Source organism: Haemaphysalis longicornis, unplaced genomic scaffold (genome assembly GCF_048455015.1).
Source record: "Haemaphysalis longicornis isolate Haplotype H1 unplaced genomic scaffold, Haemaphysalis longicornis Haplotype H1 scaffold_23, whole genome shotgun sequence".
Classification (NCBI taxonomy): domain Eukaryota; kingdom Metazoa; phylum Arthropoda; class Arachnida; order Ixodida; family Ixodidae; genus Haemaphysalis; species Haemaphysalis longicornis.
The window spans coordinates 3,544,862-3,572,394 of record NW_027526306.1 but is presented as its reverse complement, the minus strand read 5'-3'; the positions used below and the strand labels follow the sequence as shown (position 1 = coordinate 3,572,394).

General features: G+C 46.4%; 1 protein-coding gene across 1 annotated transcript in view; it reads left to right on the top strand.

Annotated features, from left to right (window-relative positions):
* Window positions 1–27,533, top strand: part of LOC144172506 (uncharacterized) — a 98,453-nt gene that overhangs the window by 22,276 nt on the left and 48,644 nt on the right. The window lies entirely within an intron of this gene.

Sequence of the window (27,533 nt, the reverse complement as noted above, 5' to 3'; positions counted from 1 at the left end):
AAACAATATTTCAATAGTTCTTGCAATACATCCAAAGTATACAGAACATTTGATTTCGATTTGTGCGGATGAAACATCAACTGCTTCCTGGAGAAGCTTTGAAATGTGCACCTCAACACAAAGAGCCATTTACAAACAAAATTGTTGCTGAGGCGATGTTTAAAAAGGCACCAAATGTGTTTTTTCAATCTGACTTTGTTGTTTTCTTTAATCAGATAAACAATAAACGCGTTGCGTTTACCTTTGGTGCTTGATCTATCTGAAAGAAGTAATAAACTGTGGAGATCATAAAATATGTGTTGTTGTTTTGTGCTAGCTTTAATTGCATTCATTTTATGTAGCGTTTTCGCCCACGCTAAACACAGAGAAGGCACAGGAATTACTGGGTATCAAATTGAAACCGAGTACAGAAAGCTTCAAACATCCAAAATACGCTTACGTGGTTTCCAGACTTGAAAAGATTTATAGAGAGATAAAGAACGTTGAGAAATAGAAAAGTGCATAACAAGAGGGCGTAACTTTACACCAACAGTACCTTACCCCGATGTTTTTCTGTATATAATACTAATTCATTGTCTCAAGTACCATGCAGCGCGCAGTTTAAAGGTTTAAGCGTGTAGCAGTATTTTTTTTATAAATTTGTTTTGGAAAGAAATTTTGGAATGTAATTAATCCCAAACACTCTTCTCAATACACTTTCCCAACCGTAAATAACGGTGTGCTTCTCTCGCCATCTGAAGCAGCAACATTTTTAAAGTCCTTTTTCAACTCGGTATTCACGAAAGAACAGCCCACACCACCCGATGTTATGTGTACTTCACTTAACGCATCTATGAATGACCTCATATTTACTCCTGAAGGAATAGAATCGGCCATAAATTGCCTTTCTAATAAGTAAACCCCTGGTCCAGACGGAATTTGTCCAAAGATACTGAAAATGACTAAGCCGATAATATTGTCACGAAGACACGGACGACGCAGTTGTCTTGAAGGAGAAACAAGTTTATTGGAGTGAACTTGTGCTCCCCTAACAAATCAAAAGAATAGAGAGGCGGCGAAGCAGCGGTCCACAAAGTGACTTGCGTCGGCGCGCGTGGTTCTCGAACTGTCGATTCGCATCGAGAACATGGTAGATCCAAGAAGATTATTCCGGGCTGTTCACGTTAGATCGGAATGCTCTCCCTATCAGAACAGATAACACATGCGACAAAGAAAGAATGAATGGAACACGCGCTTCCCTTGGCACAGAGATAACACAGACCGGCGCAGCCGGGCGGTAAAAGCAAAACACAAATAAACAGACCCAATGCATGGTTCGCGGCATTACCCCCCCTCTAAGAGTGCATCGACCCGATGCTAACATAAGCGACAGTGCGAAGGAATAAAAATAAAAGTGCGTCATCGTCCGTAGAAAGGTTTTAAGCGAACCACGTGGACGACTTCGGGCCGCGTGTGTCGTCGCGATGTGCCGGAGTCACCATCGGGGATCACTTCGTAGGTAAGTTGGCCAACACGTCGTAGAATCTTGTAGGGTCCGAAATACCGTCGCAGAAGTTTCTCCCTCAGTCCTCGTCGTCGGATGGGAGTCCAAACCCACACACAATCCTCCGGGTGGTACTCGGCGGCTCGGCGTAGTAGGTTGTAGCGGCCGGCATCCACCAGCTGCTGGCCACTTATACGAACTCGAGCGAGCTGGCGGGCCTCCTCCACACGCTGAAGGCATCCTTGGACGTCGGCGTTCAGGTCGTCGTCTTCTACGTGCGGCAGCATGGCGTCAAGCATTGTAGTCGGCCGTCTTCCGTAGACGAGCTCGAACGGTGTCATCTGCGTGGTTTCTTGGATAGCCGTGTTGTATGCAAACGCGACATACGGGAGCACTTCGTCCCAAGTCTTATGTTCAACGTCGACGTACATGGACAGCATATCCGCAATCGTCTTGTTAAAACATTCCGTTAGTCCGTTCTTTTGGGGGTGGTACGCCGTCGTTCTTCGGTGATCCGTGTTGCTATAGCGTAAGATTCCTTGAATGATTTCCGCAGTAAAGGCCGTTCCGCGGTCTGTGATGAGGACTTCAGGGGCTCCATGTCGAAGCACAACTTGTCTTATGAAAAAATTGGCGACTTCTTGTGCAGTCCCCCTCGGAAGAGCGGCGGTCTCCGCGTAGCGTGTCATGTAGTCTGTTGCTACGACAATCCACTTGTTCTTTGATCTTGACGTAGGGAACGGGCCCAGAAGGTCTATTCCAATCTGTTGGAAGGGCCTTGATGGGACAGCGATCGGCTGCAGAAGCCCGGCAGGTCTCGTCGGTGGCGTTTTTCGTCGCCGACAGTCACGGCAGCTCCGGACGTAGTGGGGGACGTCGTGTGTAAGGCGGGGCCAGTAATACTTCGCCGTGATTTTTCCAATTGTGCGGGCTGTGCCGAGATGTCCGGAAGACGGGTCGTCGTGGCACGCTTCCAAAATGTCGTCACGAAGGTCTGCGGGGATGACGAGAACGTAATTCGCTCTTGTTCCGGGGCTAAAATTCTTCTTCACGAGGACGGAGTTTTATCAGGCTGAATGCAGGTAAGCTGCGTTTGAGGGTCCTTGGTACGGCGACGTTGCGTCCCTCGAGGTAGTCGATTATGACGCGTAAGTCAGGGTCGGCACGCTGCTGGGCGGCTAGGTCGGTCTCCGTCACGATTCCGAAGAACGCGCTGTCTTCATCAGAGTCTTGTGCTGGTGGGTCGACGGGGGCGCGGGACAGGCAGTCGGCGTCGGAGTGTTTCCTGCCGGATTTATAAACGACTGTAACGTCGAACTCCTGCAGGCCCAAGCTCCACCGCCCAAGATGGCCAGAGGGGTCCTTCTAATTGGCGAGCCAACACAGCGCGTGGTGGTCTGTCACAACCTTGAATGGTATTCCATACACGTATGGGCGAAATTTTGAAATCGCCCATATAATTGCCAGGCAGTCTTTCTCAGAGGCAGAGTAGTTTTTCTCCTCTTTCGACAGACCACGGCTGGCATAAGCGATTACCTTTTCGCACCCGCTTTGTTTTTGGACGAGGATGGCACCCAAGCCTATATCACTGGCGCCCGTATGTATTTCCGTTTCGGCGTTTTTGTCCAAATGAGCGAGCACGGGCGGGCTTTGCAGGCATTTTTGCAGCTCGCTGAATGCTTTTTCTTGGTCGTTGTCCCAGCTGAAAGGAGTGCTATCTTTCGTCAAGCGCGTGAGCGGCTCTGCAATGCGTGCGAAGTTTGCGACGAAGCGCCAGTAGTATGTGCCAGTCCGAGAAATCTTCGCACGCCCTTCTTGTCTTTCGGCCTTGGGAAGTTCGCAACGGCTGAAGTTTTTGCTGGGTCAGGTAGGACTCCCGCGGCGTTGACGAAGTGGCTCAAGAACTCGAGTTCCTCGTATGGGAAACGGCACTTTTAAGCTTTAGCGTTAACGCCGAGGTACGAATGGCCTCGAGTACAGACTCCAGCCTTGCGAGGTGTTCGTCGAAAGTCCCGGCGAATACGACAACGTCGTCGAGGTATACGAGGCAGGTGTGCCACTTCAGGCCAGCTAGCACCGTGTCCATGACTCGTTGAAACGTTGCTGGCGCCGTGCACAGCCCGAAAGGCGTCACCTTGAACTGGTATAGGCCATCCGGGGTTATAAATGCAGTCTTCTCTCGGTCTCTCTCGTCCACTTCAATTTTCCAGTAGCCGGTCTTCAAATCCATCGATGAGAAGTACTTCGCATGGCAGAGGTGGTCGAGGGCGTCGTCGATTCGTGGCAGGAGGTACACGTCCCTTTTTGGTGACTTTGTTCAGTCGCCGGTAGTCAACACAGAACATTAATGTGCCGTCTTTTTTCTTCACGAGTACGACCGGCGCAGCCCACGGACTTTTCGATAGCTGTATTATGTCGTAGCTGAGAATGTCGTCGACTTGAGGCCGGATGGCTTCCCGTTCGTGTGAGGAGACGCGGTATGGTGACTGTCGGGTAGGTCGGGCTCAATCTTCGGTTATAGTTCGGTGCTTCGCTAGGGGTGTCTGACGTAATTTTGAGTTTGCCGAAAAACACTCGCTCTAGCGATGGAGGAAATCCAGCAATCTGTCCCGATTTTCTTGCGGCAGTGCCGGGTTCACGTCGAAAGGTTGCGGCGGCTTGGAAGCACCTGCGCGTGCGCATTCAAAGCTAGCGACCGCGATCACTTGACTTGCTTCTTGCGTTTCTTCGAGGACCGCAATTGCAGCGTCCTTGTTTAGATGCTGGTACTCCTCGGTGAAATTGGTGACCAAAACAAGGGATTTGCATTGCTTAAAGCGCGCAATGCCTCTTGCGATGGAGACGCCGCGGTTGAGAAGCAACCTTTGGTCACCCTCTACGATAGCGTCGATGTCAGGAGCAGCATCCTCACAGTAGATGGCGATCATCAAGCTTGCGCGGGTTCGCAGGGTTACGTGATCGTCGGCGATCCTTACAGCAGCACGGCGATCGGGGTTCAGTGGCGGCGTCGTGGAGTAATCAGAGGAAAAAGGTATCGACTTGGTCTGGAGATCAATTATTGCGCCGTTGTCCGTCAAAAAGTTCATTCCGAGTATTGCGTCGCGGGAGCAGTTATGTAAAATTACGAACGCAGCAGGGTACGTGATGCCGTCTATGGTGACGCGGGATGTGCACGTTCCACTTGGCGTTACGAGATGGCCTCCTGCTGTGCGTATATGCGGACCGTCCCATCTTGTCGTAACTTTCTTCAGCTTAGACGCGAATGACCCGCTCATTATCGAGTAGTCGGCTCCCGTATCGATGAGGGCGACTACGTCAAAGCCGTCGATGGACAACTGGGCGTCGGACGCCGCCTTCCTCGAGTTCCGGGTGCGTCGGGGCGTCGCATCTCGGCTTGTGCGTGTTGACGGTCGGGTATTGTGCGTCGTCGTTGTCGTCGTCTCAGCGGTAGGTTCGGTCATGTCAAGTACGCGTCGCGTCGTGTGGTTCTCGTCGTGTTCAGGAGTCACGTCAGGGTTAGGTCGGGTCGTCGGGATGAGGGCATGTCGTAAGACATAGTCTTCGGCGAATCGTTGCGTCGTTGGAGGGTTTCGTTTTTCCGCCGTTGTGCAACTTCACCTCCAGACGTTGCCGCCTTTAGTTTCCCCCGCTTGGGCTGGGGGACCTTCCACGTGCGAAGTTAGCACTGCTACGGCGGTCCGGCGACTGGTACGGGTAGGGCGACGGCGAATGGTTGAAAGTGGCTGGTCCACGGCTGGTGTTGGACAGGTATTCTTCAATGTCAGATGGCCGCTGGCCGGGTTGGTGGCGTGGTGCGTCGACGGAGAAACCACGAAGTGCGAGTCTCCTGTATGGGCAGCGACGGTAGATGTGGTCGGCCTCTCCGCAGTGGTAGCACAGAGGACGATTATCCGGTGTTCGCGACACGTCAGTCTTCCTCGGCGTCTGGTTTCGTACTACAGGGGGTCGGGCGGGCGACAGTGGGCGGCGGTAGGGCGGGTTCTCTTGACGGCGTGTTGGAACAGGGCGGTGTCGACGAACAGCCGCGGAGAAGGTTATAGCCTCTGGCTCGCGGGGTGCTTCGGACGGCATAGAAGTTCCCAAAGCCTGCTGTACTTCTTCCCGGATAACATCAGTCAGGGAAGCGACTTGAGGGTGTGTCGTCGTCGTCGGGAAAAGTTTCCGCAGCTCCTCCCTCACCACTGCATGGATGGTGTGGCGTAGTGAGTCGGAGTTAATAGCGCCGGCACCAATCGTCTCCGAAACCAGCGCATTGATGGGGCGGTCGTACTGCCTCGTTCGGATTTCGAGCGTCTTCTCCATCGCGGCGGCCTCAGACGCGAATTCGGACACGGTCTTGGGGGGGGGGGGGGGGGGGCTGCGAACAAGGCACGCGAAGAGCTCTTGCTTCACACCTCGCATCAGAAACCGTAGTTTCTTTTCTTCTGTCATTTCTGGGTCCGCACGGCGAAAACGTCGCGTTATCTCCTCCACGAAGGTCATGACCCCTTCGTTGTGGTGCTGCGTTCAAGTTTCCAGTAAAAGCGCAGCTCGTCTTTTCTCACCACGGTCGTGAAGGTCCTAAGGAAGTCGCTTTTGAATTGCGTCCAGTCGGTCAAGGCGCTCTCGTGGTTCTCGAACCTGCATCCTACAAGTAAAAGAAAACATGCCGGAAGGTTTCTTCATCGTCCCACCTGTTGAAAACCCGCACGCGCTCCAGCTTCTCCAACCAGTCCTCGGGGTCTTCAGCGGGGGCTCCCCGGAACGATGGTGGTTCCCGGGGCTGCTGCAGGACGATTGGCGACGTTGTTTCTTGCACCATGCTGTTGGTTGCAGCGTTTCTTCTCTTGGGCCTTTCTGGCATAAGACCGAACTCGGGTAGCAATCCTTGCAGTCGGCGGCTTTCTATGGTTGGACTGGCTTGGTGGCTTCCAGATGTCGTAGGGAGCATAAAGAGTTAATACCCAGCACCTCACCAGATGTCACGAAGACAAGGACGACGCAGTTGTCTTGAAGAAGAAACGAGTTTATCGGAGCGAACTTGTGCTCCCCTAACAACACAAAAGAATACAGAGGCGGCGAAGCAGCGGTCAACAAAGTGACTTGCGTCGGCGAGCGTCGCACAATCGAATACCGCGGCGTCTGCTCTGGAGGCTTTTTATCTTTCGGTGCGCGTGGTTCTCGAACCGTCGATTCGCATCGAGAACATTGTAGATCCAAGATTATTCCGGGCTGTTCACGTTAGATCGGAATGCTCTCCCTATCAGAACAGATAACACATGCGGCAAAGAAAGATTGGAAAACGCGCTTCCCCTGGCACAGAGATAAAAGAGACCTGCGAAGCCGGGCGGTAAAAGCTAAACACAGATAAACAAACCCAATGCATGGTTCGCGGCAATATCTCTGATTTTTGCCGCGCTTTTCCAGCAGTGTCTAGATACAGGAATAGTACCAGATGATTGGAAGATCGGTTGTATCACTCCGATTTACAAATCAGGTGACCGTTCAATGCCCTAAAATTATAGACCGATATCTTTGACTAGTATTCCAGGTAAATTACTTGAACATATAATATCTTCCGCAGTTATGAAATATTTAAGTAAGCATAACTTTTTCTTTAATAATCAGCATGGTTTTCAGCAAGGCCACTCTTGTAAAACACAATTATTTGAACTCATTACGGATCTTCATCAATCTGTTCACGATTCAATAAAAATTGAGGCTATATTCATTGACTTCAAAAAAGCATTTGATAAAGTTCCCCATGCTCGTCTATTGATGAAGCCTAACCGGCTTAACATCCATAGTACCATTATAAATTGCATTACAAGTTTTTCAACCAATCGCTACCAGTTTGTTTCAGTAAGCGATCAGTCTTCTGCTTAAGCAAAAGTTATATCTGGCGTCCCTCAAGGCTCAGTACTTGGACCAATGTTATTCCTAATTTACTCAGCAAACCACTAACATATCTGCGACGTCTCAAAAAGATCCGAACATCTATGTCCCATCAGTATCTCTGTTAAACATCCGTACAACGTGCAATATTTTAATGAAAATTTTTGATGTTGAGATAACGTTGCTGGTACTTTAATGTCGGACGTTCTTTCAACTTTGCTAAAGACGTACTCTCGATGTTGCTGCTGCTTCATTTGGGGACGATATTTAAACAGATTTTGCTGAAGTTGTTCAGATGTTGCTGGTATGTCCCTTTTTTACTTCGAACATGTCTATCGCAGTTACATTTATTTTACCAATATCTGCTATACTTTATTTTCAAACTCTCCGCAGGCGTACTGTATTAAGGTTACCGAGGGGTTTTGTATGTGTTTTGTGAGGGTTTTGTACCGAAGGGTTTTGTGCAAGTATTGTAATCCACCACTATTGCTTCGAACCTTTGACCTTCAAAACAGTACCCCAATACCGAACCTTGCGGAAAGATGCAGGGACTTAGTGCAGAATTCGTTTACAAGCGACGTGGCCAACGAGCCTTCTAAGGTATTTGTTTTTGGGGGGGGGGGGGTCATTGCCGTCAAATCTGAACAAAATAAGATAGGATGATGAACGAAGATGCAATTAGCACATCTTTACCTGCTACTTCATTTAACCTTGATGTTACATACCGACTGCAGCTTCATGAATTCAAAGTGTGAGCAAAACAAATTTCGGGGCTGCCTTGATACTGAGGTTAGCGTCAAACGTCATTTGTAGGTTAAACGGCAAGGTACTCAGCCTTTTTTTGCCATTAAAAAAATTTCGATGACACCCTCATTGCAAAAAAAAACTAAAAAGATCCGTAAGGTTTTTCCAAGATTCGAACCATAAGCTTTCAAAACACAACACCAGCACCTAAGCTCCAATCATCTTGACCACGCCGGAAAACAATGCGCTGACCCAGGAATTCGGTACCCTAACAGAGGCTGCAAGCGAATATTGTCGGGCGATTGGTGTTGGTCGTATCTGACAAATTTCGGCAGTGCTAACGCTTGTTTCTTCCGCACCGATCTTGGAGGCGAGGTCAATTATGCTAATACTGCAAGCGATATAACCAAAGCTCCCTTATTTAGGCCAAGAAAAGCAATCGCGCTTCCTCGTTCCCCCTATGCAAGCTACGGTAGCCGCGAATGAAATTGAATGCACCGCTAGGTTTCTGGCGTTGAATAACTTTGTTCGTTGCGCACCGATCTTGCAGACAAGCCAATCATGCTAAAACTACAAGCGATGTAGTCAGAGCTTCTGTATTTAACTCGCAAAAAGCTCTCCCGAACCCCCGATCTCCCCGATGAAAGCCAAGCTAGCCACGGAGGAATGCGCACTTTCGAACAAAAATAGCTTGTAGCCTCAAGGCACCCGATTACCGCAGGCACCTGATTACCGCAGGTTAAAAAGAAATCGATTTTGTGTGAAAGTAATCACCACAAACCAGGAGATGGACATTCACTCCGGACGATGTCGCCTTCTTTGGGATGCGTTCTGGCGCTGCGTCGACGCTGATATCTGGCGAGCATAGACATCGGCGTAGCTACCGCGTCAGCTGACGTCGCCGTGCATTTTGCCGATGCCATCAACGCGGGGCGATGTCGACGAGCGAAAGCGCGGAAAATACGCTGCAAGTGGTGGCGGCCTCAGAACAAACCGTAAAATTACGCCGCCCGCAACTCCACACCAGCAGTATTTCCACCGTAGACCCTGAAATTGCCTTAAATGTCGTAATCTAGATTGTCGGTACAATTACTTTTTTCTTTAAAAAAAACCACGCTCAAGCTTTTGTTGTATTTAATAGGCAACTAATATCTGTATTTATCAATAACTTGGGCATTTATTTCGCAACTCATTTTTATGAAGGTGGGTGTCTTTTAGGAACTACTTTCTCCCTCGGACGAACATGAGACCGGAAAGTCACTGCGCGGCAAGTCTGACCGTACGGCAATTGTATTACCTGCACACCGTATCGATGATCATGCTACTGCCGGTGACGGCTCGGGTGTGCACGCCTTCGAATTTTGTTATTTCGGTGATTTGACTAGCACGAATTTATTTACCGGACGAAGAAATACTGCCAAGTAGAAGAGGTTTGTGAGTACTAGTGAACCTTGTTTTCTTGTCATATGTATTCGTAGCAGAGTTGCTCTCGAACCTCGGTCCGCGTAAGCGGTTAACCCTAACGCTTTGAGTGACTCGCTTTGTGCGTTTCGCAGATTTCTTGGTAGACCTTTGTACCTTGCTGATGCGTGTGTAAAAATGATCAATTCTCGCGCAATTTCTGGCCCTGTGTTTGGTGAAGTGTTTGTGTCCTGTCCTGTTTTGCTAGCCGAATGTTTTGATATGAAATAAAATAAGGGAAGCTGGAGAGGGCGAATATAAGTGCATGTGCGAATATAAGTGCGTGTATGCGTTACACGCAGATCGTGTACTTTTAGTGTGATATTTTGCACTTTTGGTTTTTGTTTCTTTTGTGCAGATGCCGTTTTTCCCCGTCATAATAGTTTTCGGTTAAAAAACGTGCACAGTAAACTGAATGATGTCCGTGCGTGTAGCATTAGAATAAAAAATTAAATCAAAGTAATTTCCGAGCGTACAACATTAGATTAAAATGCCATCTGGATGCTTTTTTTCGCGGTTCGATTGAGTGTTCAATCTGCAGCATCGCAAACGTAAATTTACTATTCAGAACCTAGTAAAAATATTCAAGAATGCCTGTGAAATTTTCGTCACTTATGGAATTTCCAGCTTAATTAATTTAGTGTGTAACACACCTTGGTGATCAGAGTAACACAGCATTTGGGATTTCGCCGGTTTAAGGCAGAGTATGATTTTGGTGTCTGGCATGTCGTTTGCTAGTAACTTAAACGTTTCAGGCTGCTGACTGGTGCAACTGATACTATGTTTGAATGTGATTCTGCAGTAAAAATTTCTTGCACTATTTTCATGCTTCCGGATGTACAACGTATACTTCAACTAAAAATGTAGGCCTAGCAGGACAAGTGAACAGGACAACAGGACGAGTTTTTTGTGATAGGCTTTTCGAACGTTTAGTTATGCATATATACGAACTAGCCGACCTCGCCATTCTGCTGCACGAAGTATACGTCCATGGCAGTGACACTGTCCAGGTTTGTGCGTGTTTCCTTTTGCCACATTTTGTGGACATGGCTTCATCCGTGTATATATTATCAATTCAATCAACCGTGAGGTTAGAAAAGACAAAAAAAGTATTTTGCAAGTTCATATCAGACCTGTTCAGACCTGTTCAGACCTGTAGCTGGGATGAATTGTCCTCAGAGTCCCCATTCACGACATATAGTTTTAATAAAAAATGGTGCCTCACATTAGCAGTCATAGTCCGTTTTAGGTTTGCCTTAGTAGTGCCAATGCTTACATTAAATTATGTCTACTCCGCTCTCTTCCTGTCACTTAATGTTACACCCATCATGTAGCGTTCTATTGCCGGATAAGTCGTCCTTAATTTAAGTTATACCCTTTTAGTGAGCCTGGAAGTTTCTGCCCCGTAGTTGAGCACCGGTAAGATGCAGCTGTCACACACTATCTTCTTCAGGGACATTCGTAGGCGGCCATTCTGTATTATACCAGTCTTAAAAAGGTGTATTAACAACACAGATTTTCCTGTACCCATGCCTAGATTGAAGAACTGGATAGCAAGGGAGGTGCTACAGCAACAGTCTGTACAACACGCCTGCTCAAGCTAATGCTGACGGTCAACTTGGCGCAGGCGTTCTCCTGGTTTGGGAAAAAGAGACTCTTTTTTCCACCTGCGAGTGGCATCCTGCCTTGTGTGTAACAAAATATCTTCGTGTTGTTAGACATCAAATTTTTTCACCAGACAATGTATAATGCCCACATTTTTTATTCTCAGTCACATCGTGCGCAAATATCTGCTTTGTCGGCAACCTGCGGCTTCTTACTTTTTATTGCTAGAAGAGGTATTAAATTTTCTTCAGGATTTGGACCATGAAATTTGTACTCCCTTTCCAACCAATCTGGTCTGCAACTATTGTGACAGTTTCTGGCACCACAACAAAGAACGCAAACTGTTCAAGAACCCCTACCATAACTGATGATGGAGGCATGTACCATTGAACCACAATTGAATCATTTGCCTGATTTCATCCGCTTTTTTTTTGTTATTGTACTTTGAGCGTATCACTTGGTGTGAGTCACGTATACTGACAACTGAATTTTAATGACTACCAAGGGACATATAAATAGAAAAGAATTACAACACGCTCAAATGACTATGAGGTTTATGACATCACTGCACATCCCACCACGCACTCGTCAGGCACGCACGTGTGATAAATGTTTATCTAAGAAGGCCAGCTCTTTCGAACTAAACGATATGGACGTAGAACTTACGCAGTCACCTATCTGTTGAATTACCGCAGCCTCAACAATCATTCGCGTGCGCTGATCCGCGTCTCGAAAAATGACGGAGCACGCATCGTACATAGGCTCGCACTTGGCGCACTTTTAACAATGAATACCCAAATTGCTTTCTTTGCCTTTCCGTACTTTGTTACAGTATTCGCGTAGGCGAGCGTTGAGGCATCATCCAGTCTGCCCAACGTATGCTTTTTTGCTAGTAAGCGTCAACTTGTTGACCACCCCTTCGCCACAGGGCACGTACTGGTTTTGGTGATTGACGAGGCATCTGCTTTTTTCCTTCCTGACAGCACACGTTTGGCTGCAGAGCCTGGACAGTTTATCAGGGGCCGGCATGACAACTTTCAGGCCAGCCCTTCCGCCAATTATTTTAAGGTTGTGCGATATGCGATGCATATACGGGATGACGGCTACTTTCTTGTCCTTTTGGACCCCCTCTTGCGGGTCCAACTGCGACTTCTTTTCCCCCATGTGAATCGAATTGGCCCCTGCTACAATCATCTTCTCAGGATATCCTGCTGATGTAAGGCGGCAGATTTGAGCCTCAAAACTGGAGTTCATGAGGTGCTTGAACGATTTCTTCAGCGCGTTAGTAAGACACGTGCTGGCGATGGCCCTCTTCACTAGTTTAGTGTGCGCGGACTTAAACGGCAATAACGGTTTCTGGCAACGGGGTTCGTACAACCAACACACTCGTGAAGTACAGAATTTCAGAAACAGATTTTAAAACTTCAGGCTGTCCTGTTAAGGAACCTCGTGACTGACTTAAAGTGGGCTTAAGCATTAATTAAAAATCCCAAGTGTACTGGCCACGTCTACAGGGAAGGTTTCCGCGCTACTCTCCAGCGACACTAAGTAGTCATCGACACATCAAAAATCTTTTATGACTCCTGTGTCCTTCAATCTTCCTGCGTCCTTCTGTGTCCTTCAATTTTTCAATACACGGATCAGCGCACGCGAGAGATCGTTGAGGCTGCGGAAATGCAGTGGATAGGTGATTGCGCCAGTTCGACGTCCATATCTTTGAGTTCGAAAGAGCTGGCGTTCTTAGATAAACATTTATCACACGTGCGTGCCTGACGAGTGCGTGGGGGGATGTGCAGTGATGTCATAAACTTTGTAGTCATTTGAGCGTGTTGTGATTCTTTTCCATTTATATGTCCCGTGGTTGTCATTAAAATTCAGTTGTCAGTAGCGCTCGTCCTTGTATCCCTCGTCCTTTGTTCTCTTTGCTGTTCTCAACAAAGTTTTAATGGATTACCAACTCGCTCGTACCCACACATTGCTTAAGAATGGCAATGACAAAATGTTGTGTAAAAAGGCAAGAACCAAATTTATTAGGAGCGCTCGGTCCAGGAAAGAAAGCAACAAAAGTATTGGAAGCGTATGAAATCACTTTGATGCAAATATGGTCGAAAGATGATAGTCCTATATCCCAGCCACCTAAATGCCTTATTTCTTTTTTTAGCCTACCTCTCATGCTCTTCCCATCCCACTTCTGTCTTTGCATGATAAAGACAGAGCAGGTTTGCTCAACTCAATTGAATTGCATAGCGGGCCATCTAATGAGCGGGCCATGTCATGGACACGGCCGGAAGAGGTTCCACTAGCGATTTTGGTATTTGAAGGTCAAAACATGTTTTTCAAGTGGTACATTGTTATCTGCTATCGCAAATACAAGCCTGCCGTTTATTTAATTTAAACGAACAGAAATTTTGCCCTATGTAGTGATGTCTTCCCTCAAATTTGTCCACACATTCTTTTTGCTCAACAATACTGACAAGTAAATATGTTCCATTCAGATCGACTATTTCAGAAATGATTTGCACATAATAACCCGCTTTCAATGTTTTAATTGCTTTTTGGCCTGGCAGCTGAGTCGAGAGACAGAGGCACACTCGTTATGTCCGTGTGGTAAGAAAGAAAATAGAGTCCCTATTCTACCCTACTCATTCTTTTACTTATGGTGCCGTATTTGCCGTGAACTGTTGGTGTGGCGGTAAACTGAAACATGTCGGTGGAACAATCGTTGAAGTAGTGTGCGCCCTTGTCAGTTATGATGAACTGTAGTGGGTGGTCCAATGTAGCGGTTTAGTTATAAGAGGTGTAGTGAGACTGGTCACCTGCTTGAAAATATTTTTACATACTCTTAATTTCAGTCATTGAAGTTTTCATAATTTTTGGCAACTCTTGCTGTACCTAAATAGAGCGGGTCTTATTGTTAGTTCATATGAAATCCTCTTTTCAACAACGAGAGATACCAACAGACGAAAACTTTCGCCGTCAGGTAGACCAAGAAAGACTGTCTTCTTTAAAAACATGGTCTTAAAGCAAGGTCCCGCCCAGCCGAATGGGCCTTCCCTGGCGCGTGCCATTCTAGAAGTTCTTCTCAGCCCACAATCCTGAGGTACCTTTGGTATTATTCGGCCAAATCGGCAAGACATTTAGGTCTTCTCAAGAAGGCATCGTCCTCCTGCCATTTGCAGTAGCGAGGAAAAAAACCATGAGTGATTTTACCGGCTTCATAGATGACGAGGTTGCACGTCGCAATAACTTGGCGGTAGGGTTTGTTCCGCGCCACGTAAAGACAATAAGGCTAAAGTTGATGATTTGCTGCAGGCGCAGTGGTATCATGAATAACCCCAAAGGTTATGTCGCTCGAATGCAACAACATTTCTTACGAGGCAAACTACCATCGCAGCACCCGTTCATAGAAACCTTAGAAGGAAAGAGTAGCTCACACCCTAACTGTGTCATCTTGGTTGAAGTTTATGCGTTTACAGTGCCGACTCAGCAGCTGGCATCGTATCACTGTTGATGTAATATCAACAACCGAGCAATTCGCCATGCTTCTTCGGCTGTTCCTGTGAAGGCCTACACACCTTCATCATTGTCGTATTCGGCTCGGCGTATCGCAGCTTATTTTATAGTGGACACTTCTGGGCCGTATAAAGCCTTAGGGGGGGCATTGGGTTTTCTAGTGTGGCGCCGTGTAGTAATTGAACGTTATGCAAAGTGAAACAGTATCCCAGGTTTTGATCTCAATGCCCATATACGTCCACATTGTGTGTACTAGTTTTTCTTCACTTGCTCAGTAAAACCGCTCAACGTTTTGAACTCCATGAAAATCTGTCTGAGCTTGGCCGGGAATGCTATTCAGTGGTCGATCGCATCAATTGCTTGAGTGCGGTGTCTGAGGCCAATGTTCTCAAGAAATAAATGAACAACTTCTGCTGATGTTCCTTGCTACAGGGGTGTTGTTTCTGCGTTACGGGTACGACGGCCGGAAGCTAGAACTGCAAATCTGTTCAGACGAAATATGTACAACGGACCGCAAAAGGTCGAAACTGTTCGAATTGTTGCACTTTTAAAAAATGCTCGAAAGGCTTTTAGGGAGCCTGAAAGATGGGAACCTAACCGGCTGGTCGCGTCAGTGGAGTTTGTTACCATAAATCATGAAGACACGTTCCTATATTGTGTTTAAAACTTTCTACAGCCCTTTGTAAATAACATTTCTCTGATCTTGGCCTACGACCGAGTTTACCCTATGTGGCTCGCAGCTGGCTTGTTCTGTAAAGCTTGCGAATCTTTATAGCGGAGGGTAGCGGTGAGGACTAAAGGCTGATTTTACCTTTGGCAGTGAAGTTCTGCAATCGAACTATTTTTCCACGAGTGCCGAGCTTGCAAGCTTCTCGTGAACCTAGGCGCCAGGCAGCTTGCTTGTTCTTTAAGCCTTATAAATCCTAAAAAACCTTGTTCCTAAAACCTTATAACAGAGGGTGGCGGTTATGAGTAACTCACTACTTTCGCCTTTTTGAGCGAAGTTCTTTAATAGCAGATCTCTTTTCCCCGAAAGGAGAAATGACATTCTTCTCGTGAAGGCTTAAGGGGCAATGCTCGTATGTCTGCTAGAAGTCAAGAAGTGACCGCGGTTCTAGGACTAAGCGCGGTTTCTAGAAAGTTCCAGACACATATATCGCTCTTAGAAATGGCGCGTATGGCTCGAAAACCGTCTGGAAACCCCACTGGATCTTGGGAAACGGAATAGCGTGCATACCTTCCTAGTCAGCTAACAAGGCAGTCATCCCTGTTTGTCATGGTGGTGAAACCTACTTTAACGAAAATAAACACCGCAACTGAGGATAACAGCTACAAGAACCTGAAATTCACAAATACTCCACTTTCAAAAACTAACGCAGAGAGGTAAATAAAAGAAATGGGAATAACGGAGCCCGCTGCAGCCTCGGGCGCGTGTTGCCGCATCTGGTTGAAAAATCAGTAAAAAGTGGTCATACGCGTCTTCTCAAAACGTTTAGGAGTGTGCCGTACTTTCAAATGGAATCGGTCGATCGGCAAGTGTCGCCGGTCTTTTAAGCCGAGGATGGCAGCTTGCGTACTACTAGTCCACGTCCAAGGGTCTGAGCTTCTGGCGATATTCCAAAGCGTCCTCCGGCAGTGTCGTTGGCAATTTGCTCCGGTTCCTACTATAGTTTGTTAGCAGGTCTCACTTCAACGATCATTTAAGACCACTTGGTTCGATTAAGACCATCAATGATTTACCTACTTGCCTTTCTTTTTCTACATGCATACTATATGCAGATGACACCACAATTTTTAGCTCTGCCAATAGCCTTACATCTTTAACTGAGAATTTAAACTTTGATGTGGCGAGGTTGGTGTTTTGGTTTACTAAAAATATGTTACAGATAAACGCATCTAAAACAAAATTTGTGGTCTTCACTTCCCCCCTTAAATCTTTAACTTCTACTCCCCCCATTCAAATTGCTGGGAATAAGATCCCTGTAAGTGATTCCTCTGTGTTTCTCGGTGTCGAACTTGACTGTAACCTAAAGTAGCATCAACGCATTGCAGTCATCAGAAAAAAATGACCTACGGCAAAAGAATAATAATAAAAGCTCGCCGTTATTTCGATCAGGCAATATTGGGTCATTATATTTTTCCTTCGTTCATTCGTACATTTCCTACTGCATTTTTTCATGGGGTAGCACATACAGCACTCACCTTACGTCAATTCAGACAATCCAAAACCAAGCAATAAGAATTGTCACACCTAGCCCATTTCGCAGTACGCTAAGTCATTGCTTCATGAGAATAACATATTAACGGTTAAGGAACTTATCAAATTTAATCTCGGTATATATATGTATAAGGCAATAAACAACCAACTTCCACACATTTTTCATCTTAAATATCTGTGCTTACAAATACTAATGTCACGAGGTTTGCCGACAACAATAATTTCATCTTATCCAAAGTTCGTACTAACTACGGCAAGCAGACCATTTATTTTTCTGGGATCGCATTTTGGAATACCTTTTCCCTAGATATTAAAACATCACGTACACTGAATGATATGAAAAACAAGCGGAAAAAGTATACAATGTTCAATGACTAGCCAGATTTTGTCCTTCCATTTATTTGGTGTTTTGCTGTTATGCACTTATTTATTGTTTTATGTTTTTATAAGTGTATTACCATGATAACTTTTCCATGATATTTCATACGTGTAATCCTGTTTTATTTGCTTGTACCCACTGTTACTGATGTTCTCTTTTTCCCTGTCTATCTGCTGCGTTTAATAAAACTTTTTTTCACTTTTACATTGCACAGGAGGTCCTCTTACAGTCTTCGACTATGGGACCTCCTTCTGTATATTTTGCCCGTGTTATGTATTTTTTGTAATAATAAACTGACTGATTGATTGATTGAGTGTTAGACATCTGGCTGCTTTTGCCGCATGTTCTCCAGCGTTAATTGCAAGAATTTCAAGAAATGATTGTGATGGCAAAGGCAAAAAAGTTTATTTGGTGGAAACGTTCGCCACAGAATTCAGCTACCAAATAAATGAATTCGAAGCCATAGCGGCGCTCTGTCGAATCACCTCCTCCTGCACGTTCCATTACCGGAGAACTTTTGCACATGCCACGGAGAGCACTCTTTCGCCATCGTCATCTTCATACCTCCATGCAAAGCAAACTCTTGCAAGAAAAGTGCCAAAACAGTGCAGTTTTCTTTCGCGTCTTGCGAGTTTCCAAATAATAAACCACACCCCATGCTTACTAGCTTGGAAGATAGTAAACCCTTTTTTTAATTTTTTTTTGTCTTTGCATGGACAAAACTGCGCTAGAAGAACGCCGACAGAAGTGAAGACGTTAACAGAGCGAAGGTAGAACAGAGTGCAACAACAAACGCATCCTATAGTCACTTTAAAAAGGAAGCTACAAAATAAAAACAGCAACGGAAGGCATATCAGCTGCGACGTGAAAAACACGCAGTGTTTTTCAACTTTACCTGTACAACTTTATCTGTAGAAAGCGTTTGCCTGATATATTTGTGAGTTTGCTTAAGGCAACACATTTTTGAGTGAGTGACGGAAGCACTGTTTGTTTGATTAAAAACAGAAGGGGGCGTAATGTGCGCAATAGCCAACAAAACTCTCCCTTACACAAAAATAAAAACGGGATTGAGCTGGAGCCTTGCTTGTTGCTTTGCAACAAAAATAAAAAGTCCCAACAAAGCAGGCATAGTGTGAACCCATGAAAATAAATTGTATTTACGGAAGCTCAAGAAAGCGGGGAGTGTGGGACTGCGTGACAAGCGAGTCGGATGTAAGCGGCAGACCACAGGGTTAGCCGTTTACTTCCGCGGTATGCCACAGTTACTTATTTATCGGCACAGTAAGTTCCACTGTTTAAAACATCACATGATCTACCAAGCCTCAGGCAAGCTCGGCCTTATATATGGCTTTTTGACGGAATCTGGTTGCTTTTATTTATTCTGTAGCGATACACACACTTGTCATTGGGTGAATGGAAAGTTTCAATCTAGTTAGAACCTTTAGTTGATGGGTGTTTTATTTTCGTAATTATAGGTCTAACGGCACGACTACCGAATCATGGGTATTCGGGTTGCAGGTACTTCAAAAGTTTTTCTTGTAGCCTTCATAGATGGGTCCATGGTTGCCACCAGCGACATAACGGTATTCCACGAATAGTATAACCAGTAACCGTAGATTCCGAGCACTATAAACAGCTTTATAGACTGTTACATGGTATTATAGACTATTAATATAGACTAAATAAATGCGATTGCGTACGGTCGAATATATGCTTCTATATACGTATAAACTCCATTCAAAGTAGCTTCAGAATGGCGGTTTTGGTGACGGGCTCAGTTTTAATAAACTTCATCTTGCCCCTGTAACAATTCACTTCCCCTCCGAAGGTATGACTGGTCTGAGTTCCTCATTTTATTGTCGCTCACCAGGTCATAATTTATGCTATTGGAATCGCATACTCCATTAGTTGTTTCTGCACATGGTGAATAAGTCTTCTTAACTGTAGTGGTGCAATACGAGCATTTCTCTTGTAGGATCGTAGTTGCATGCGTAGAGTTCTATGGTACCACCATCTTACCACTCTCGGGGGGTCATGTCACTCTATATCTTACTACTCTCTTGTGCTTTAGTGGCTGAATAACTAAGGTCTTCCTTTTGTTTTGTTTTCGATGTTCCCAAGAATTTTGTTGCTAATCTTGTGTTGTAAAGCAGTGTAATTACTGAGGTTCCCGACAATTCCACAGCAAGAAAAAAACAGGTGTACAAGTAGTCAAAGTGGGTGTTTGCGACGCCTTTGTGAACCCAATACGAAACGGGTGGATCTTGTTGTGCACCAATCAGTTCGATTGTACCAGGAAAGGACCTCCAGTTGACTTTACAGGGAATTGGGATGAGCTCGAATAGTGTACGTCTAGGGTTACGATTCTGTACGCCAGAGTGACGACATGAAGATGCACCGTAGTTTTTAGTTACTGGCGCTCCCTTTATATTTTACACGATAACGGTTTCGTTTGGCTCGTATGATTGGCTTATTCATAAGAAAAACACAAGAGGACCTAAGCTTTTTATTCCAATATCGTTTTGTTCCAGTTTCTGTAGAGGCAGTGAAGTTCGCTTTCAAATTGTTTAAGTTATAAGTTTCTCTTCCGTGTTTTGAGTTGAATTTATTTAGTACATTTTCTGGCCTTTTTTACACGGTGCTTTATTTCTCTTGTAGGATCGTAGTTGCATGCGTTTCTACAATGTTTCTGACGTGGGCTTCTCATTAAACTTCTGTTTTGTTCCCGCTTGTGTATAGGGTCGATAGAACTTTCAGTTGTTTGTGCCTTCCCTGTTCACTTCAAGATTTTGAGTTGAATTTTTTGGTAGATTTTGTGGCCTTTTACACCAGTTGCTTCGTTCATTCTCGGAAAGTTTTCTACGATAGTGCCCCCCTTTCCTGCTTCTACCTATGCGATTCAGCTTGAGTAATGCTTTTTTTGCAGCAAGTGTTTTGGGTGTCTCTGCTGCTGTGCGTGTCTCAGTGATTGTATTTGCTCACCCTTTCATTAAGGCCGCGCGAATTGAAAAATTCGATGCGCTTCTCGGATTTCTTCCCACGTATAGTGGACGCCAAGTTGTAGTAACTTGCGTGTTGCCATTTTGGGGGGCAATATTAGTGCGGGATTGTAGTCTTGCCGTATCGCGGTGTTCAGTTTGCTTTGTTCGGAGGGTTTTAGGGCCATGTGCAGGGCACGTTATGCAATACGGCGGATAAGCATGGCTTGAATTATGCGCAAAGTATCTGATTCTTGGAGGCTAAATCATCGGTGAGTAACGCGATGAATGAGATCCATTCATTTTATAGACTACGTTGGAGTGGTAGGATTGTTTGGGCCCCAACCCGTGTTTTACAGTTGTGAGCCCCAGAATTCGGAGGTAGGGGATGCTAGAAATGGGTAGATTATTTATGCGGAGTTCAAGATCCGGTAGAGCGTTGGAGCAGTTTAGGTCTTCGTTTAGACAGTGTAAGTAACGCAGATTTCTTGGGGGCACATTTTAACCCCCGGGCTTGCAGGCATTGTTGTGCTACTAGGATGACACTTTGGAGGGCGTCTTGTTTGTCACCGATGGAGCCCGTAAGAGCCCAGAGTGTGAAATCATTGGCGTACAGGGTGTGTCGCAGGTTGGGGATAGTTGTCAACTTAGGAGGTAGCTCTTTCATGCCGATGTTGAACAGTAGTGCCGATATCACACAGTCTTGGGGGGGTTCCTTTATGTATAGTTTGGAAAGTGACGGAACTGAGGTGCCAGATTCTCACTGTTGCAGTGCGACTGTCTAGGAATAAGGCAATGTAGTCGTACAGACGTTGGCCGCCGTTAGCGGAAGCGAGACCTTGGAGGACTGCTTGATGAGTGATGTTTTCAAATGTTACTTTGATGTATAGAGCAAGGTTCTAAAATTTGTGGTGATTTGTAGGTTTGTCAATGATATACTATTAACAGTTGAAGTAGAACATCTTGAAGTGAGAGGTGGGAGCGGAATCCATACATCGTATCCGGGAACTAACCGTCTTCCTCGATGAAGGCTGAACGTCGGCTGTGGACCTACGCGAAAAAAAAGAAAGGACAAAATAAAGCAATTTTCACTCTCCATTATTCACGCAGAACGCGCAGTGCCCTAATCATCAGTAGCTTCTGCGCATGCGCATCTACAGAGGCCAAGGCGAGTCTTTTAAAAACGCAATTTTGCAAGAACCAAAGGCAATGGCGGTGTGCTCACGCCTTCACCGAATGTGCCTTGTCCCATGCAAACGGACTCCACAGTTTTCTTCCACGAGCAGAATGCACGACGATACTTGAACAGTTCCAGACTCTACGCGAGGGCTCACAATTCACACATGAGACACCTGATGGCGTAACACTGCCGTACTTATACATACAAATCCCGGTTGGAGCATCCCGCACGTGTTGGTATTACCAAACGAGGAGGGAAAACCCGTGCTTCCTTTTGACTCTGGACATCCAAAGCTAACGAAGAGAGGCATTGCTGCAGGTTGTTTTCTCCAAACGCTAAAAAACGTCCTGTCCATACCGCTCGGAAGACAGCGTCCGAAAACAGAAGGCACGCTTAAGATCTAGCGGGTTAGCCCTGGTAGTTCATCTGCCCACTGCCGAGAAGTGCATAATGGGGTTAAAGCAAGCAATGGCCCAGAGAACAAAAAAAAACCTGCCGGCAGTGATGCCCTATAGACACAAAATAAAGAAGCTGGGAATGAATCGAGAAGTAGGAGCCGTTTTCTAAGCCCCCTTTAAATTTTTTGGCTTTGTAAAATGGTTTATCAGGATGGAAACACGCCAAAAAAATATCAGTGTGACACATAGCCTAAAACAAAATTTATGGAATGCTATGTCGGTGTCATTTACCACATCCCCCTGAACTGCAAAAGACGCTGTACCGGAAAGACGGGCACGTGCTTAAACACCTGGCTCAGGGAGCCCCGCTGCACAGGTGAGCAGACCAGCGGACATAGCACCTTGGCCGCACACTGCAAAGTGTGTGCAGAGGAGGCGTTACTCGAGCAGACCGAGGGTTTGTTCAGATAACCCAAGAAGCAGAAGAGGAAAATTGTGGAGTCCTGTTGCATGGGATCAGCCGTATTCGGTGACTGCATGAGCACGCTTTTGTTGTCTTTAAGTTTGTTCAAAATTGCCTTTTAAAAGACGCACCTTGGCATCTGTAAATGCGCGTGCGCAGAAGATTTTGATTATTAGGCCGCTGCGCCTTCCGCTTGAATAGTTCAGAGTAAAATTGCTGTGTTTCCTCGTTTCCTTTCTCGTCTTATCTGTTCCCCCCTGCCTTTTTTGTGGTGCTTGCTTCTTCTCTTTTGTGTACAGCCGTTGGAGGCATTCCAAAGAATAAAGTGTTGCTTGTTTCAACTTTCACTTTCGCGTTCTGTGTTTGCGGGGTACCTACATCCCTAATCACTTGTATACACCACACCATCTTGTACACACTTTCAATTTATTATTTGACGTAGCACAGTAGGTTGCTGTCTGCTCATAAACCCATTAAACAAAAGCAGCTTTGCTCCAAGCACATCCTTGGTGGTCCCAAAGTTCCAATTTTCACGTAAAAAGAAAAAAAAACAAGGCAACCATGTGATGTAACTGTCCACAAACAGTGGAGAAAAAAATTGATGTGGCAACTTGTTAGTTATGCCTGTATGGCGGGCCACAAAAAAGACTTTATAAAAGCGGCGCAATCTGTGAGGCTGATGTGCAATGTAGGCAATCATGGAAAGCTGTGAACCCTGGTCTTCTGCTTAATGTGCAACGTTGCAAAAATGGCTGTCCATCAAGCTGAATTCCCAACAAATGGCATGTCCTACATCTTCAATGCTTATTGCGCAGCAGGCCGCATTAGTATGTCCTCATCCAGGCTCTAAACTGTGGTTGCATAACTCGCTTTGGAGAAATTGGCAAAATGAGCACGTGCTCACTTGAGCACTATATGACAAAAAGAAGACGATTTCACGCATAAGCGCAGTGTTAACTTGTAGCCGAGTATAGAACCTTTCACTACTGCTGTGAAATAGACGCATAAATGCACTTCAATATGGCCTGTATATTTCACTCACAAATTATACTTCATGACCGCTAAGTATACTTTCCCGTTTACATTGCTAAAAAGCACCTGCTACACCAGCAGGTAACATTCTAATGACGTGAAAACAATATCAGCGGTGTAAGACACCAAAGCTACTCGTGGACTATGGGGAGCGCTGTAGGGGAGAAGTCAGCATTAATTTTGCCCACGTAGGTACCTTTTGGTTGCACCGAAATCTTGTCACACTGGCATCTTCATGTGTTGCCTCCCCATGAAAAGTGGCCACTCCAGCTGGTATCGAACCTCCACCTTTTTACGGAGTTTTTGGAGAGAGCCCTGGCCAGCTCCTGCTTCGAAGATCACCTGCGCCTGATCGGAATGGCTGCGAGCGGGCCCCATGTCAGGGCATCCTTGAATGAGGACGCCTCTCGGATACTTTTTATCGGTTTATTGAAAGTTGAATTTATTTCCTGTCTCTTTACGAGCGACCATTAACGCGGCTTGTGAATTCACAAAGCCTAAGTCTTACCTACTCCTCAGTCGCTGCCACCTGTCACTGAAGCGTCTTTAGCAAGTTGTTATCGCATGTGCTTTCCCCAATATTCAGACAGTCAGTGACCCCTTCCTTCCTCCTAGCCAGTCCGTTAGCGGGTGGAAGGTGGGGAGAATAAAATTCCTCTAAACGCCACCTGCGATGTTTGACCATGGAGGCTGACGCCGGCGCGGGACAGTTTGCTATTTCTAGCATTACTAATGACATCGTAAGAAAGCTAACACGCCATTCAAACTCTGCGCACATGGAAAGCGTAGCATACAAACCAATTATTTGCAATGCGAATTTTTTTGCCTCATCGTTCAAAAATACGCATATGTGCGCCTTTCGGTGAGTTTAAATTTGATTGTTTCAAAACAGATTTCGGGCGCGTAGGGTCTCTGCTACCAAGAGAGGTTGCCTGCCCCCAAAAGAGGGTGCCCTCTTACCAGTAAACTCCCCTTTTGCATGCCTCCGGTCATCCAGAAGATTCCGGGGAGGATACGGAGTTATGCAGAGGAGCGACCCGGCGCGAGCAGGCCAGTCGGGACTGCCGGTTACAAAGCCGCTCTACGGTGACACCCGAGGATACAAAAAGATCACGCCATATCCACGGAATGAATGATGATAAGTGGGGCGAAGCTCGAGAGGGGGAGATCATCGGTAACCGTAACTCTCCCGTGAATGTTCGCCCATTACATCATTAAGAAAGACGTAAGACTGTGTGCGTACATTGTACAAACCAACTTTTATTTTCGGAGTCAATGCTCCCAGGCCCAGACCTGGTGAAAGACCCCGCGCCATCGAGGACTACTCCGCACCTCCACCACAATTTGTCACGTAGGATGGGACACAACGGTGAAGAAAGAACTTTTATTTAAGGCTAACTTGGGCCCGAACAAGACGAGAGGAAACGAGCAAAGGTCCTTGCGTCTCGTTCGATCTCCGAGAACGACTGTCTGCGTTCGTGGCATGATCTCTTGCGTGATCTTCCCATCGCAGTGCACGTGCGCTGGCGCCTTCGTTGGCGAACACAGACAAGCTCGCGCTCCCGGTGCCGAGTTTGCGCTGCCGGTTGCAGCCGGTTCTTGAGCGTGCAACGCGGCCCACTTTGCGACATCTCCGAAAGCATGCGGCGGTCCCGTACCACCAGACACAATGGATGGACAGACCCATGGCTTTAGGAGCTTCGCCCCTAAAACACGATGATCGACGGACGGGTCGTCCGCTTAGTCACGCACGGGGCAATAGGGATCCTGCTGGGAGGCTGCCAATTGCAAGGAGATTCAGGCGAGGGTGGAACAAGGGGGGAGGCGCCGGATGCACCGCCGTGCGTCAGGCCCCTGGTAACGAGGCCTATCAGAGGACTGCGGCGAGGAAGCGTTATTTAAAAACTAGGTGCGGCCCGTGACGGGTCGACGGTGGAAGTGGATCACAAGGCGGCACAGCGACGATTGCGGTAGCCATATCTTAAAGGGCAGCTCTTCAGGTCCCGCTCCCGTTTTCGTTTAATCCGTGAGCGCGGCCCTCATTTTAACCAAAAGAACGAAGATGCCACCGAAGAGAGAGTGAGCAGGACAGCAGAGAATGAAAGCATGCCGAAAGTGGGATGAGAAGGGTGGTATGCCGAGGCCGCGTGACCCATGCTTCCCGGCGGCGAAGCCCTGCGAGATAACGCCAGAGTATACAGCGCGAACCGATGCGTTTGCTGTGACGCAGCACTTCCTGAGACGCAGCATATATGCGTCGCCGCTGACAAGACTGCCGTTCGCCCTGCGCTAAAATTTGCATAAACGAACATCGTAGTCGTTATCCAGTTTTTCTGTTTATCTTCCCAACAAAAACACTATTAGATACAAGGCATCTCTTACATTGGGCCTGTCCCGCGTTGACCGGCGTAAACCGCACTCCTCATTACGCATGCACAAACTCTCCTCCGCTCTTCTCTCCGACAGCTGTGCGTTATGCGCTCTCTCCGGCTCATTATCATAACAACAGCTTGGGCGCTTCGCCTACGTTCGCATGTGCTCCGGCACGCTTGTGCGCGCATGTGTGCGCATGCGCAACTTTCCTCCGCTATCTCCTCTCCTTCAAGCGCGCATATACAGCGGTGAGCGCTCCGCGCCCGTTCAGTTAAGCGCGCGCTTTCGTTTGACACAGTTGCTCGACTCCGCTTGACTCCGCTTGTGCTTCGCTTGACGACGACGACTCCGTTGAATCTTCCGATGATGACGGTGTTCACGTACTTGGAACTCTACGTGTGATTGAGCATCATTTAACGTTCACTACACTTCAACCACATTTGGGTAACCAACATAACGGAAACGCGAATTGAACCCCGTGAGATGCCTTGCATCACCCCAGGGTTCCCCTCGTGGGAAGGGGGCGGAATTTTTTTTTTGTGTAAAACCGCGCGGTTCTTGAGCCTAGAATAAAATACACTTAAAGTATAAAAATTAACTAAATATGTGAAGAAAAGTACACTTGCGGGCATAACGAGTAATGGTTTCACTTTCACACACAAACGGAGCCTTAAGCGCTCTGGCGAACAATTTATTTCGCTTCAGTTAGTGTTGTAAACGTTTGCCTCCCATCGATATCATTTTGCAATTATATGTACAGTTAAAGGTACTCTTCAACGCTTTCGACAGACGCTTTCGCTACTTCCCTTCCGCCTGGAAGCACTGCGAAAGCTTTAGCTCTTGCAAGCACGCAGCGGCACTGTGCGATGTGATCGTCGCAGCAGATACGCCTCTCGATTCAGCTTTGCTTTGTGGCTTTCTTTTTAGAGTTGCTATCAAATATGTTTTTTGCTGCCCTTGAAGGAAAGCCAACCAATACACGCTACACCCATTTAATGACGAAATTCCATCAGTCGAAGAACCCCAAGATCTGGGAAGAGACAAAAATATTTTAAGCAAGTTTTTAACTGCTCTTATGGGCACAGAGCAGTAATTTTTGGCTGAGGTACTGGGACCCCTGATCTAGTACTGGATGTGTTGCTTCGCTGCGTTCTGCAAGCATTTCAAAAAATATAAATAAGTGTTGTATGGTCCCTTTCAGTTGGTCAAGACCAAATAATTGCACAAAGAAACCCATATAAGAATTTTTTTTTGTACAGACGGGGTAGAGTTTCGAAAACCCAGCAAAAGAAAAATTCAGCATTGTGTTAAAACGGTTACATAAAAATACAGAATAAGAAACAGTTCTTTATAAGACAATGCACAAAGATTACGAAGGAGAGGGTACACACTAGCCAAGTTTTATCTCACCAAGCACGTATCCGTATACGTTAGGATCGTTGGTTGCTGCGTTTATTTAATGCGGAAAAAATCTTGGCATGAGCTCGTCCTTCATTGGCGAAATAGATCTTGAAAAAATCGAGGAACGATTGGCTGCTGTTTCAGCGAAGGTTGCATGCAGTTTTAATGTCGTGCGTCTCTCAGTTTTCTGCAAGGAAGGATGGTTATTTTTGGAAGTTACGAAAGTACACGTGCGGGTAGACGTACCTGTGCGTACTGCTGCTGGTACTGCACAGCACTGTACTTGTTATAGCTGCACAGCAGTGGGGCGCTTTGGGGTTTCATCACATGACACTGGCCGATTGGAGTATGAAACATTGTCTTATGTGGCTCTGTCTGTCGAATATACCCCATGATTCACGAAAGTATTA